General features: G+C 44.4%; 11 non-coding genes across 11 annotated transcripts; all 11 read right to left on the reverse strand.

The window, feature by feature from the left end:
* Nucleotides 1–200: 200 nt before the first annotated feature.
* trnai-aau (transfer RNA isoleucine (anticodon AAU)) lies at nucleotides 201–274 on the reverse strand. The gene has a single exon. It is a non-coding gene; the product is annotated as a tRNA-Ile (tRNA).
* Nucleotides 275–1149: 875 nt separating this feature from the next.
* trnaf-gaa (transfer RNA phenylalanine (anticodon GAA)) lies at nucleotides 1150–1222 on the reverse strand. The gene has a single exon. It is a non-coding gene; the product is annotated as a tRNA-Phe (tRNA).
* Nucleotides 1223–4600: 3378 nt separating this feature from the next.
* trnai-aau (transfer RNA isoleucine (anticodon AAU)) lies at nucleotides 4601–4674 on the reverse strand. Its single transcript has one exon. It is a non-coding gene; the product is annotated as a tRNA-Ile (tRNA).
* An 879-nt stretch (nucleotides 4675–5553) lies between these two features.
* trnaf-gaa (transfer RNA phenylalanine (anticodon GAA)) lies at nucleotides 5554–5626 on the reverse strand. The gene has a single exon. It is a non-coding gene; the product is annotated as a tRNA-Phe (tRNA).
* Nucleotides 5627–6660: 1034 nt separating this feature from the next.
* Nucleotides 6661–6733, reverse strand: trnaf-gaa (transfer RNA phenylalanine (anticodon GAA)). The gene has a single exon. It is a non-coding gene; the product is annotated as a tRNA-Phe (tRNA).
* A 1032-nt stretch (nucleotides 6734–7765) lies between these two features.
* On the reverse strand, nucleotides 7766–7838 carry trnaf-gaa (transfer RNA phenylalanine (anticodon GAA)). The gene has a single exon. It is a non-coding gene; the product is annotated as a tRNA-Phe (tRNA).
* Nucleotides 7839–7920: 82 nt separating this feature from the next.
* trnai-aau (transfer RNA isoleucine (anticodon AAU)) lies at nucleotides 7921–7994 on the reverse strand. Its single transcript has one exon. It is a non-coding gene; the product is annotated as a tRNA-Ile (tRNA).
* Nucleotides 7995–8871: 877 nt separating this feature from the next.
* Nucleotides 8872–8944, reverse strand: trnaf-gaa (transfer RNA phenylalanine (anticodon GAA)). The gene has a single exon. It is a non-coding gene; the product is annotated as a tRNA-Phe (tRNA).
* A 1185-nt stretch (nucleotides 8945–10129) lies between these two features.
* On the reverse strand, nucleotides 10130–10203 carry trnai-aau (transfer RNA isoleucine (anticodon AAU)). The gene has a single exon. It is a non-coding gene; the product is annotated as a tRNA-Ile (tRNA).
* Nucleotides 10204–11082: 879 nt separating this feature from the next.
* Nucleotides 11083–11155, reverse strand: trnaf-gaa (transfer RNA phenylalanine (anticodon GAA)). The gene has a single exon. It is a non-coding gene; the product is annotated as a tRNA-Phe (tRNA).
* Nucleotides 11156–11237: 82 nt separating this feature from the next.
* trnai-aau (transfer RNA isoleucine (anticodon AAU)) lies at nucleotides 11238–11311 on the reverse strand. Its single transcript has one exon. It is a non-coding gene; the product is annotated as a tRNA-Ile (tRNA).
* Between the last annotated feature and the right edge of the window lie 708 nt (nucleotides 11312–12019).

Here is a 12019-nt window from a genome sequence, read left to right on the forward strand (position 1 = left end):
AGCTGTGGAAAGGTTCCTTGAAGCCAGAGCATAAAGAAAGAACAAATAAAGATGCGAGCCGGGATCGAACCAGGGACCTTTAGATCTTCAGTCACGCTCTCCCAACTGAGCTATTTCGGCATTCACTCAACATAATTTCTGGCACCCTTGACAATTCACATGCATGTGACTCGTAATTTTGACACTCAAAATGTACATAATAGCCAGTATGGGGATCGAACCCATGACCTTGGCGTTATTAGCACCACACTCTAACCAACTGAGCTAACCAGCCATTTGCTATTTTGCTCAATTGTTGAAATGCACTGAGCCTCTGCAAGTGCTGGCACATCAACAAACAAGTCCACCAACAGCATAGCCTGACAAGACTGGACCCTCTTGGATGCTTCTTGTGGAAATTCCAAACGGCTGGGAATTAGCTCAAATGCTTTGCACGCGTGAGGTAGTGGGATCGATGCCCACATTCTCCAAAAGCACATTGTTTTATGGATCCAAGAAAACTCCAGTTCACACTTCATGCAGCCTTGTCTTACGACAACCTACTGTCATGTAAACAATGACAAGAAACTGTCATGTAACAATGACAAGAAACTCTCATGTAACACTGATGTCACAATGTCAGATGAAAAGAAAGACATTACTTACTTTCAGAGAGCAGCGTATCACACACTCTAACCAACTGAGCTGACCGGCCGCTGGCTACAGAGCACAATTGTTGAGATGCACCGAGCCTCTGCAAGTGCTGGAGCGCAAACTAACAAGTCCACCAACAGCATAGCCTGACAAGACTGGACACTCTTGGTTGCTCCTTGTGGCATTTCCAAACAGCTGGGTAATTTGATCAATTGGTATTGTGTTTGCATAGCATGCTATAGGTAGTGGGATCGATGCCCGCATTCCCCAAAACACATTTTTTGTGGATCCAAGAAAGCTGCAGTTCACACTTCATGCAGCCTTGTCTTATGACAACCTACTGTCATGTAGCAATGACAAGCAACTTTAATGTAACACTGATGTCAAAATGTCAGATGAAAAAGCAAGACATTACTTACTTTCAGAGGAGCAGCGTAGCACACACCATTGAGGCCCACAAACAAAGCTGTGGAAAGTTTCCTTGAAGCCAGAGCATAAAGAAAGAACAAATAAAGATGCCGAAACCCGGGATCGAACCAGGGACCTTTAGATCTTCAGTCCAACGCTCTCCCAACTGAGCTATTCCGGCAATTCACTCAACATAATTCTGTGGCACCCTTGACAATTCACATGCATGTGACTCGTAATTTTGACACTCAAAATGTACATAATAGCCAGTATGGGGATCGAACCCATGACCTTGGCCTTATTAGCACCACACTCTAACCAACTGAGCTAACCGGCAATTTGCTATTTTGCTCAATTGTTGAAATGCACTGAGCCTCTGCAAGTGCTGGCACATCAACAAACAAGTCCACCAACAGCATAGCCTGACAAGACTGGACCCTCTTGGTTGCTTGTTGTGGAAATTCCAAACGGCTGGGGAATTAGCTCAAATGCTTTGCACGCGTGAGGTAGTGGGATCGATGCCCACATTCTCCAAAAGCACATTGTTTTATGGATCCAAGAAAACTCCAGTTCACACTTCATGCAGCCTTGTCTTATGACAACCTACTGTCATGTAAACAATGACAAGAAACTGTCATGTAACAATGACAAGAAACTCTCATGTAACACTGATGTCACAATGTCAGATGAAAAAGAAAGACATTACTTACTTTCAGAGAGCAACGTATCACACACTCTAACCAACTGAGCTAACCGGCCGCTGGCTACAGAGCACAATTTTTGAGATGCACCGAGCCTCTGCAAGTGCTGGAGCGCAAACTAACAAGTCCACCAACAGCATAGCCTGACAAGACTGGACACTCTTGGTTGCTCCTTGTGGCAATTCCAAACAGCTGGGGAATTTGATCAATTGGTATTGTGTTTGCTTAGCATGCTATAGGTAGTGGGATCGATGCCCGCATTCCCCAAAAACACATTTTTTGTGGATCCAAGAAAGCTGCAGTTCACACTTCATGCAGCCTTGTCTTATGACAACCTACTGTCATGTAGCAATGACAAGCAACTTTAATGTAACACTGATGTCAAAATGTCAGATGAAAAAGCAAGACATTACTTACTTTCAGAGGAGCAGCGTAGCACACACCATTGAGGCCCACAAACAAAGCTGTGGAAAGTTCCTTGAAGCCAGAGCATAAAGAAAGAACAAATAAAAGATGCCTAAACCCGGGATCGAACCAGGGACCTTTAGATCTTCAGTCAACGCTCTCCCCAACTGAGCTATTCCGGCAATTCACTCAACATAATTCTGGCACCTTGACAATTCACATGCATGTGACTCGTAATTTTGACACTCAAAATGTACATAATAGCCAGTATGGGGATCGAAACCATGACCTTGGCCTTATTAGCACCACACTCTAACCAACTGAGCTAACCGGCAATTTGATATTTTGCTCAATTGTTGAAATGCACCTGAGCCTCTGCAAGTGCTGGCACATCAACAAACAAGTCCACCAACAGCACAGCCTGACAAGACTGGACCCTCTTGGTTGCTTCTTGTGGAAATTCCAAACGGCTGGGGAATTAGCTCAAATGCTTTGCACGCGTGAGGTAGTGGGATCGATGCCCACATTCTCCAAAAGCACATTGTTTTATGGATCCAAGAAAACTCCAGTTCACACTTCATGCAGCCTTGTCTTACGACAACCTACTGTCATGTAAACAATGACAAGAAACTGTCATGTAACAATGACAAGAAACTCTCATGTAACACTGATGTCACATGAAAAAGAAAGACATTACTTACTTTCAGAGAGCAGCGTATCACACACTCTAACCAACTGAGCTGACCGGCCGCTGGCTACAGAGCACAATTGTTGAGATGCACCGAGCCTCTGCAAGTGCTGGAGCGCAAACTAACAAGTCCACCAACAGCATAGCCTGACAAGACTGGACACTCTTGGTTGCTCCTTGTGGCAATTCAAACAGCTGGGAATTTGATCAATTGGTATTGTGTTTGCATAGCATGCTATAGGTAGTGGGATCGATGCCCGCATTCCCCAAAAACACATTTTTTTGTGGATCCAAGAAAGCTGCAGTTCACACTTCATGCAGCCTTGTCTTATGACAACCTACTGTCATGTAGCAATGACAAGCAACTTTAATGTAACACTGATGTCAAAATGTCAGATGAAAAAGCAAGACATTACTTACTTTCAGAGGAGCAGCGTAGCACACACCATTGAGGCCCACAAACAAAGCTGTGGAAAGGTTCCTTGAAGCCAGAGCATAAAGAAAGAACAAATAAAGATGCCGAAACCCGGGACCTTTAGATCTTCAGTCCAACGCTCTCCCAACTGAGCTATTCCGGCAATTCACTCAACATAATTCTGTGGCACCCTTGACAATTCACATGCATGTGACTCGTAATTTTGACACTCAAAATGTACATAATAGCCAGTATGGGGATCGAACCCATGACCTTGGCCTTATTAGCACCACACTCTAACCAACTGAGCTAACCGGCAATTTGCTATTTTGCTCAATTGTTGAAATGCACTGAGCCTCTGCAAGTGCTGGCACATCAACAAACAAGTCCACCAACAGCATAGCCTGACAAGACTGGACCCTCTTGGTTGCTTCTTGTGGAAATTCCAAACGGCTGGGGAATTAGCTCAAATGCTTTGCAGCGTGAGGTAGTGGGATCGATGCCCACATTCTCCAAAAGCACATTGTTTTATGGATCCAAGAAAACTCCAGTTCACACTTCATGCAGCCTTGTCTTACGACAACCTACTGTCATGTAAACAATGACAAGAAACTGTCATGTAACAATGACAAGAAACTCTCATGTAACACTGATGTCACAATGTCAGATGAAAAAGAAAGACATTACTTACTTTCAGAGAGCAGCGTATCACACACTCTAACCAACTGAGCTGACCGGCCGCTGGCTACAGAGCACAATTGTTGAGATGCACCGAGCCTCTGCAAGTGCTGGAGCGCAAACTAACAAGTCCACCAACAGCATAGCCTGACAAGACTGGACACTCTTGGTTTCTCCTTCTGGCATTTCCAAACAGCTGGGGAATTTGATCAATTGGTATTGTGTTTGCTTAGCATGCTATAGGTAGTGGGATCGATGCCCGCATTCCCCAAAAACACATTTTTTGTGGATCCAAGAAAGCTGCAGTTCACACTTCATGCAGCCTTGTCTTATGACAACCTACTGTCATGTAGCAATGACAAGCAACTTTAATGTAACACTGATGTCAAAATGTCAGATGAAAAAGCAAGACATTACTTACTTTCAGAGGAGCAGCGTAGCACACACCATTGAGGCCCACAAACAAAGCTGTGGAAAGGTTCCTTGAAGCCAGAGCATAAAGAAAGAACAAATAAAGATGCCGAAACCGGGATCGAACCAGGGACCTTTAGATCTTCAGTCCAACGCTCTCCCAACTGAGCTATTCCGGCAATTCACTCAACATAATTCTGTGGCACCCTTGACAATTCACATGCATGTGACTCGTAATTTTGACACTCAAAATGTACATAATAGCCAGTATGGGGATCGAACCCATGACCTTGGCGTTATTAGCACCACACTCTAACCAACTGAGCTAACCGGCAATTTACTATTTTGCTCAATTGTTGAAATGCACTGAGCCTCTGCAAGTGCTGGCACATCAACAAACAAGTCCACCAACAGCATAACCTGACAAGACTGGACCCTCTTGGTTGCTTCTTGTGGAAATTCCAAATGGCTGGGGAATTAGCTCAAATGCTTTGCACGCGTGAGGTAGTAGGATCGATGCCCACATTCTCCAAAAGCACATTGTTTTATGGATCCAAGAAAACTCCAGTTCACACTTCATGCAGCCTTGTCTTACGACAACCTACTGTCATGTAAACAATGACAAGAAACTGTCATGTAACAATGACAAGAAACTCTCATGTAACACTGATGTCACAATGTCAGATGAAAAAGAAAGACATTACTTACTTTCAGAGAGCAGCGTATCACACACTCTAACCAACTGAGCTGACCGGCCGCTGGCTACAGAGCACAATTGTTGAGATGCACCGAGCCTCTGCAAGTGCTGGAGCGCAAACTAACAAGTCCACCAACAGCATAGCCTGACAAGACTGGACACTCTTGGTTGCTCCTTCTGGCATTTCCAAACAGCTGGGGAATTTGATCAATTGGTATTGTGTTTGCATAGCATGCTATAGGTAGTGGGATCGATGCCCGCATTCCCCAAAAACACATTTTTTTGTGGATCCAAGAAAGCTGCAGTTCACACTTCATGCAGCCTTGTCTTATGACAACCTACTGTCATGTAGCAATGACAAGCAACTTTAATGTAACACTGATGTCAAAATGTCAGATGAAAAAGCAAGACATTACTTACTTTCAGAGGAGCAGCGTAGCACACACCATTGAGGCCCACAAACAAAGCTGTGGAAAGTTTCCTTGAAGCCAGAGCATAAAGAAAGAACAAATAAAGATGCCGAAAACCGGGATCGAACCAGGGACCTTTAGATCTTCAGTCTAACGCTCTCCCAACTGAGCTATTCCGGCAATTCACTCAACATAATTCTGTGGCACCCTTGACAATTCACATGCATGTGACTCGTAATTTTGACACTCAAAATGTACATAATAGGCAGTATGGGGATCGAACCCATGACCTTGGCCTTATTAGCACCACACTCTAACCAACTGAGCTAACCGGCCATTTGCTATTTTGCTCAATTGTTGAAATGCACTGAGCCTCTGCAAGTGCTGGCACATCAACAAACAAGTCCACCAACAGCACAGCCTGACAAGACTGGACCCTCTTGGTTGCTTCTTGCGGAAATTCCAAATGGCTGGGGAATTAGCTCAAATGCTTTGCACGCGTGAGGTAGTGGGATCGATGCCCACATTCTCCAAAAGCACATTGTTTTATGGATCCAAGAAAACTCCAGTTCACACTTCATGCAGCCTTGTCTTACGACAACCTACTGTCATGTAAACAATGACAAGAAACTGTCATGTAACAATGACAAGAAACTCTCATGTAACACTGATGTCACAATGTCAGATGAAAAAGAAAGACATTACTTACTTTCAGAGAGCAGCGTATCACACACTCTAACCAACTGAGCTGACCGGCCGCTGGCTACAGAGCACAATTGTTGAGATGCACCGAGCCTCTGCAAGTGCTGGAGCGCAAACTAACAAGTCCACCAACAGCATAGCCTGACAAGACTGGACACTCTTGGTTTCTCCTTGTGGCATTTCCAAACAGCTGGGGAATTTGATCAATTGGTATTGTGTTTGCATAGCATGCTATAGGTAGTGGGATCGATGCCCGCATTCCCCAAAAACACATTTTTTTGTGGATCCAAGAAAGCTGCAGTTCACACTTCATGCAGCCTTGTCTTATACAACCTACTGTCATGTAGCAATGACAAGCAACTTTAATGTAACACTGATGTCAAAATGTCAGATGAAAAAGCAAGACATTACTTACTTTCAGAGGAGCAGCGTAGCACACACCATTGAGGCCCACAAACAAAGCTGTGGAAAGTTTCCTTGAAGCCAGAGCATAAAGAAAGAACAAATAAAGATGCCGAAACCCAGGATCGAACCAGGGACCTTTAGATCTTCAGTCTAACGCTCTCCCAACTGAGCTATTCCGGCAATTCACTCAACATAATTCTGTGGCACCCTTGACAATTCACATGCATGTGACTCGTAATTTTGACACTCAAAATTTACATAATAGCCAGTATGGGGATCGAACCCATGACCTTGGCGTTATTCGCACCACACTCTAACCAACTGCGCTAACCTGCCATTTACTATTTTGCTCAATTGTTGAAATGCACCGAGCCTCTGCAAGTGCTGGCACGTCAACAAACAAGTCCACCAACAGCACAGCCTGACAAGACTGGACCCTCTTGGTTGCTTCTTAAGGAAATTCCAAACAGCTGGGGAATTAGCTCAAATGCTTTGCACGCGTGAGGTAGTGGGATCGATGCCCACATTCTCCAAAAGCACATTGTTTTATGGATCCAAGAAAACTCCAGTTCACACTTCATGCAGCCTTGTCTTACGACAACCTACTGTCATGTAAACAATGACAAGAAACTGTCATGTAACAATGACAAGAAACTCTCATGTAACACTGATGTCACAATGTCAGATGAAAAAGAAAGACATTACTTACTTTCAGAGAGCAGCGTATCACACACTCTAACCAACTGAGCTAACCGGCCGCTGGCTACAGAGCACAATTGTTGAGATGCACCGAGCCTCTGCAAGTGCTGGAGCGCAAACTAACAAGTCCACCAACAGCATAGCCTGACAAGACTGGACACTCTTGGTTGCTCCTTGTGGCAATTCCAAACAGCTGGGGAATTTGATCAATTGGTATTGTGTTTGCATAGCATATAGGTAGTGGGATCGATGCCCGCATTCCCCAAAAACACATTTTTTTGTGGATCCAAGAAAGCTGCAGTTCACACTTCATGCAGCCTTGTCTTATGACAACCTACTGTCATGTAGCAATGACAAGCAACTTTAATGTAACACTGATGTCAAAATGTCAGATGAAAAAGCAAGACATTACTTACTTTCAGAGGAGCAGCGTAGCACACACCATTGAGGCCCACAAACAAAGCTGTGAAAAGGTTCCTTGAAGCCAGAGCATAAAGAAAGAACAAATAAAGATGCCGAAACCGGGGATCGAACCAGGGACCTTTAGATCTTCAGTCTAACGCTCTCCCAACTGAGCTATTCCGGCAATTCACTCAACATAATTCTGTGGCACCCTTGACAATTCACATGCATGTGACTCGTAATTTTGACACTCAAAATGTACATAATAGCCAGTATGGGGATCGAACCCATGACCTTGGCGTTATTAGCACCACACTCTAACCAACTGAGCTAACCTGCCATTTACTATTCTGCTCAATTGTTGAAATGCACCGAGCCTCTGCAAGTGCTGGCACGTCAACAAACAAGTCCACCAACAGCACAGCCTGACAAGACTGGACCCTCTTGGTTGCTTCTTGCAGAAATTCCAAATGGCTGGGGAATTAGCTCAAATGCTTTGCACGCGTGAGGTAGTGGGATCGATGCCCACATTCTCCAAAAGCACATTGTTTTATGGATCCAAGAAAACTCCAGTTCACACTTCATGCAGCCTTGTCTTACGACAACCTACTGTCATGTAAACAATGACAAGAAACTGTCATGTAACAATGACAAGAAACTCTCATGTAACACTGATGTCACAATGTCAGATGAAAAGAAAGACATTACTTACTTTCAGAGAGCAGCGTATCACACACTCTAACCAACTGAGCTGACCGGCCGCTGGCTACAGAGCACAATTGTTGAGATGCACCGAGCCTCTGCAAGTGCTGGAGCGCAAACTAACAAGTCCACCAACAGCATAGCCTGACAAGACTGGACACTCTTGGTTGCTCCTTCTGGCATTTCCAAACAGCTGGGGAATTTGATCAATTGGTATTGTGTTTGCATAGCATGCTATAGGTAGTGGGATCGATGCCCGCATTCCCCAAAAACACATTTTTTGTGGATCCAAGAAAGCTGCAGTTCACACTTCATGCAGCCTTGTCTTATGACAACCTACTGTCATGTAGCAATGACAAGCAACTTTAATGTAACACTGATGTCAAAATGTCAGATGAAAAAGCAAGACATTACTTACTTTCAGAGGAGCAGCGTAGCACACACCATTGAGGCCCACAAACAAAGCTGTGGAAAGTTTCCTTGAAGCCAGAGCATAAAGAAAGAACAAATAAAGATGCCGAAAACCGGGATCGAACCAGGGACCTTTAGATCTTCAGTCTAACGCTCTCCCAACTGAGCTATTCCGGCAATTCACTCAACATAATTCTGTGGCACCCTTGACAATTCACATGCATGTGACTCGTAATTTTGACACTCAAAATGTACATAATAGCCAGTATGGGGATCGAACCCATGACCTTGGCGTTATTAGCATCACACTCTAACCAACTGAGATAACCTGCCATTTACTATTCTGCTCAATTGTTGAAATGCACCGAGCCTCTGCAAGTGCTGGCACGTCAACAAACAAGTCCACCAACAGCACAGCCTGACAAGACTGGACCCTCTTGGTTGCTTCTTGCAGAAATTCCAAATGGCTGGGGAATTAGCTCAAATGCTTTGCACGCGTGAGGTAGTGGGATCGATGCCCACATTCTCCAAAAGCACATTGTTTTATGGATCCAAGAAAACTCCAGTTCACACTTCATGCAGCCTTGTCTTACGACAACCTACTGTCATGTAAACAATGACAAGAAACTGTCATGTAACAATGACAAGAAACTCTCATGTAACACTGATGTCACAATGTCAGAAAAGAAAGACATTACTTACTTTCAGAGAGCAGCGTATCACACACTCTAACCAACTGAGCTAACCGGCCGCTGGCTACAGAGCACAATTGTTGAGATGCACCGAGCCTCTGCAAGTGCTGGAGCGCAAACTAACAAGTCCACCAACAGCATAGCCTGACAAGACTGGACACTCTTGGTTGCTCCTTGTGGCAATTCCAAACAGCTGGGGAATTTGATCAATTGGTATTGTGTTTGCTTAGCATGCTATAGGTAGTGGGATCGATGCCCGCATTCCCCAAAAACACATTTTTTGTGGATCCAAGAAAGCTGCAGTTCACACTTCATGCAGCCTTGTCTTATGACAACCTACTGTCATGTAGCAATGACAAGCAACTTTAATGTAACACTGATGTCAAAATGTCAGATGAAAAAGCAAGACATTACTTACTTTCAGAGGAGCAGCGTAGCACACACCATTGAGGCCCACAAACAAAGCTGTGGAAAGGTTCCTTGAAGCCAGAGCATAAAGAAAGAACAAATAAAGATGCCGAAAACCAGGATCGAACCAGGGACCTTTAGATCTTCAGTCTAACGCTCTCCCAACTGAGCTATTCCGGCAATTCACTCAACATAATTCTGTGGCACCCTTGACAATTCACATGCATGTGACTCGTAATTTTGACACTCAAAATGTACATAATAGCCAGTATGGGGATCGAACCCATGACCTTGGCGTTATTAGCACCACACTCTAACCAACTGAGCTAACCTGCCATTTACTATTCTGCTCAATTGTTGAAATGCACCGAGCCTCTGCAAGTGCTGGCACGTCAACAAACAAGTCCACCAACAGCACAGCCTGACAAGACTGGACCCTCTTGGTTGCTTCTTGCAGAAATTCCAAATGGCTGGGGAATTAGCTCAAATGCTTTGCACGCGTGAGGTAGTGGGATCGATGCCCACATTCTCCAAAAGCACATTGTTTTATGGATCCAAGAAAACTCCAGTTCACACTTCATGCAGCCTTGTCTTACGACAACCTACTGTCATGTAAACAATGACAAGAAACTGTCATGTAACAATGACAAGAAACTCTCATGTAACACTGATGTCACAATGTCAGATGAAAAAGAAAGACATTACTTACTTTCAGAGAGCAGCGTATCACACACTCTAACCAACTGAGCTGACCGGCCGCTGGCTACAGAGCACAATTGTTGAGATGCACCGAGCCTCTGCAAGTGCTGGAGCGCAAACTAACAAGTCCACCAACAGCATAGCCTGACAAGACTGGACACTCTTGGTTGCTCCTTGTGGCAATTCCAAACAGCTGGGGAATTTGATCAATTGGTATTGTGTTTGCATAGCATGCTATAGGTAGTGGGATCGATGCCCGCATTCCCCAAAAACACATTTTTTTGTGGATCCAAGAAAGCTGCAGTTCACACTTCATGCAGCCTTGTCTTATGACAACCTACTGTCATGTAGCAATGACAAGCAACTTTAATGTAACACTGATGTCAAAATGTCAGATGAAAAAGCAAGACATTACTTACTTTCAGAGGAGCAGCGTAGCACACACCATTGAGGCCCACAAACAAAGCTGTGGAAAGGTTCCTTGAAGCCAGAGCATAAAGAAAGAACAAATAAAGATGCCGAAAACCGGGATCGAACCAGGGACCTTTAGATCTTCAGTCTAACGCTCTCCCAACTGAGCTATTCCGGCAATTCACTCAACATAATTCTGTGGCACCCTTGACAATTCACATGCATGTGACTCGTAATTTTGACACTCAAAATGTACATAATAGCCAGTATGGGGATCGAACCCATGACCTTGGCGTTATTAGCACCACACTCTAACCAACTGAGCTAACCTGCCATTTACTATTCTGCTCAATTGTTGAAATGCACCGAGCCTCTGCAAGTGCTGGCACGTCAACAAACAAGTCCACCAACAGCACAGCCTGACAAGACTGGACCCTCTTGGTTGCTTCTTGCAGAAATTCCAAATGGCTGGGGAATTAGCTCAAATGCTTTGCACGCGTGAGGTAGTGGGATCGATGCCCACATTCTCCAAAAGCACATTGTTTTATGGATCCAAGAAAACTCCAGTTCACACTTCATGCAGCCTTGTCTTACGACAACCTACTGTCATGTAAACAATGACAAGAAACTGTCATGTAACAATGACAAGAAACTCTCATGTAACACTGATGTCACAATGTCAGATGAAAAAGAAAGACATTACTTACTTTCAGAGAGCAGCGTATCACACACTCTAACCAACTGAGCTGACCGGCCGCTGGCTACAGAGCACAATTGTTGAGATGCACCGAGCCTCTGCAAGTGCTGGAGCGCAAACTAACAAGTCCACCAACAGCATAGCCTGACAAGACTGGACACTCTTGGTTGCTCCTTGTGGCAATTCCAAACAGCTGGGGAATTTGATCAATTGGTATTGTGTTTGCATAGCATGCTATAGGTAGTGGGATCGATGCCCGCATTCCCCAAAAACACATTTTTTGTGGATCCAAGAAAGCTGCAGTTCACACTTCATGCAGCCTTGTCTTATGACAACCTACTGTCA

The sequence above is a fragment of the Oncorhynchus keta genome, unplaced genomic scaffold (assembly GCF_023373465.1).
Source record: "Oncorhynchus keta strain PuntledgeMale-10-30-2019 unplaced genomic scaffold, Oket_V2 Un_contig_27785_pilon_pilon, whole genome shotgun sequence".
Classification (NCBI taxonomy): domain Eukaryota; kingdom Metazoa; phylum Chordata; class Actinopteri; order Salmoniformes; family Salmonidae; genus Oncorhynchus; species Oncorhynchus keta.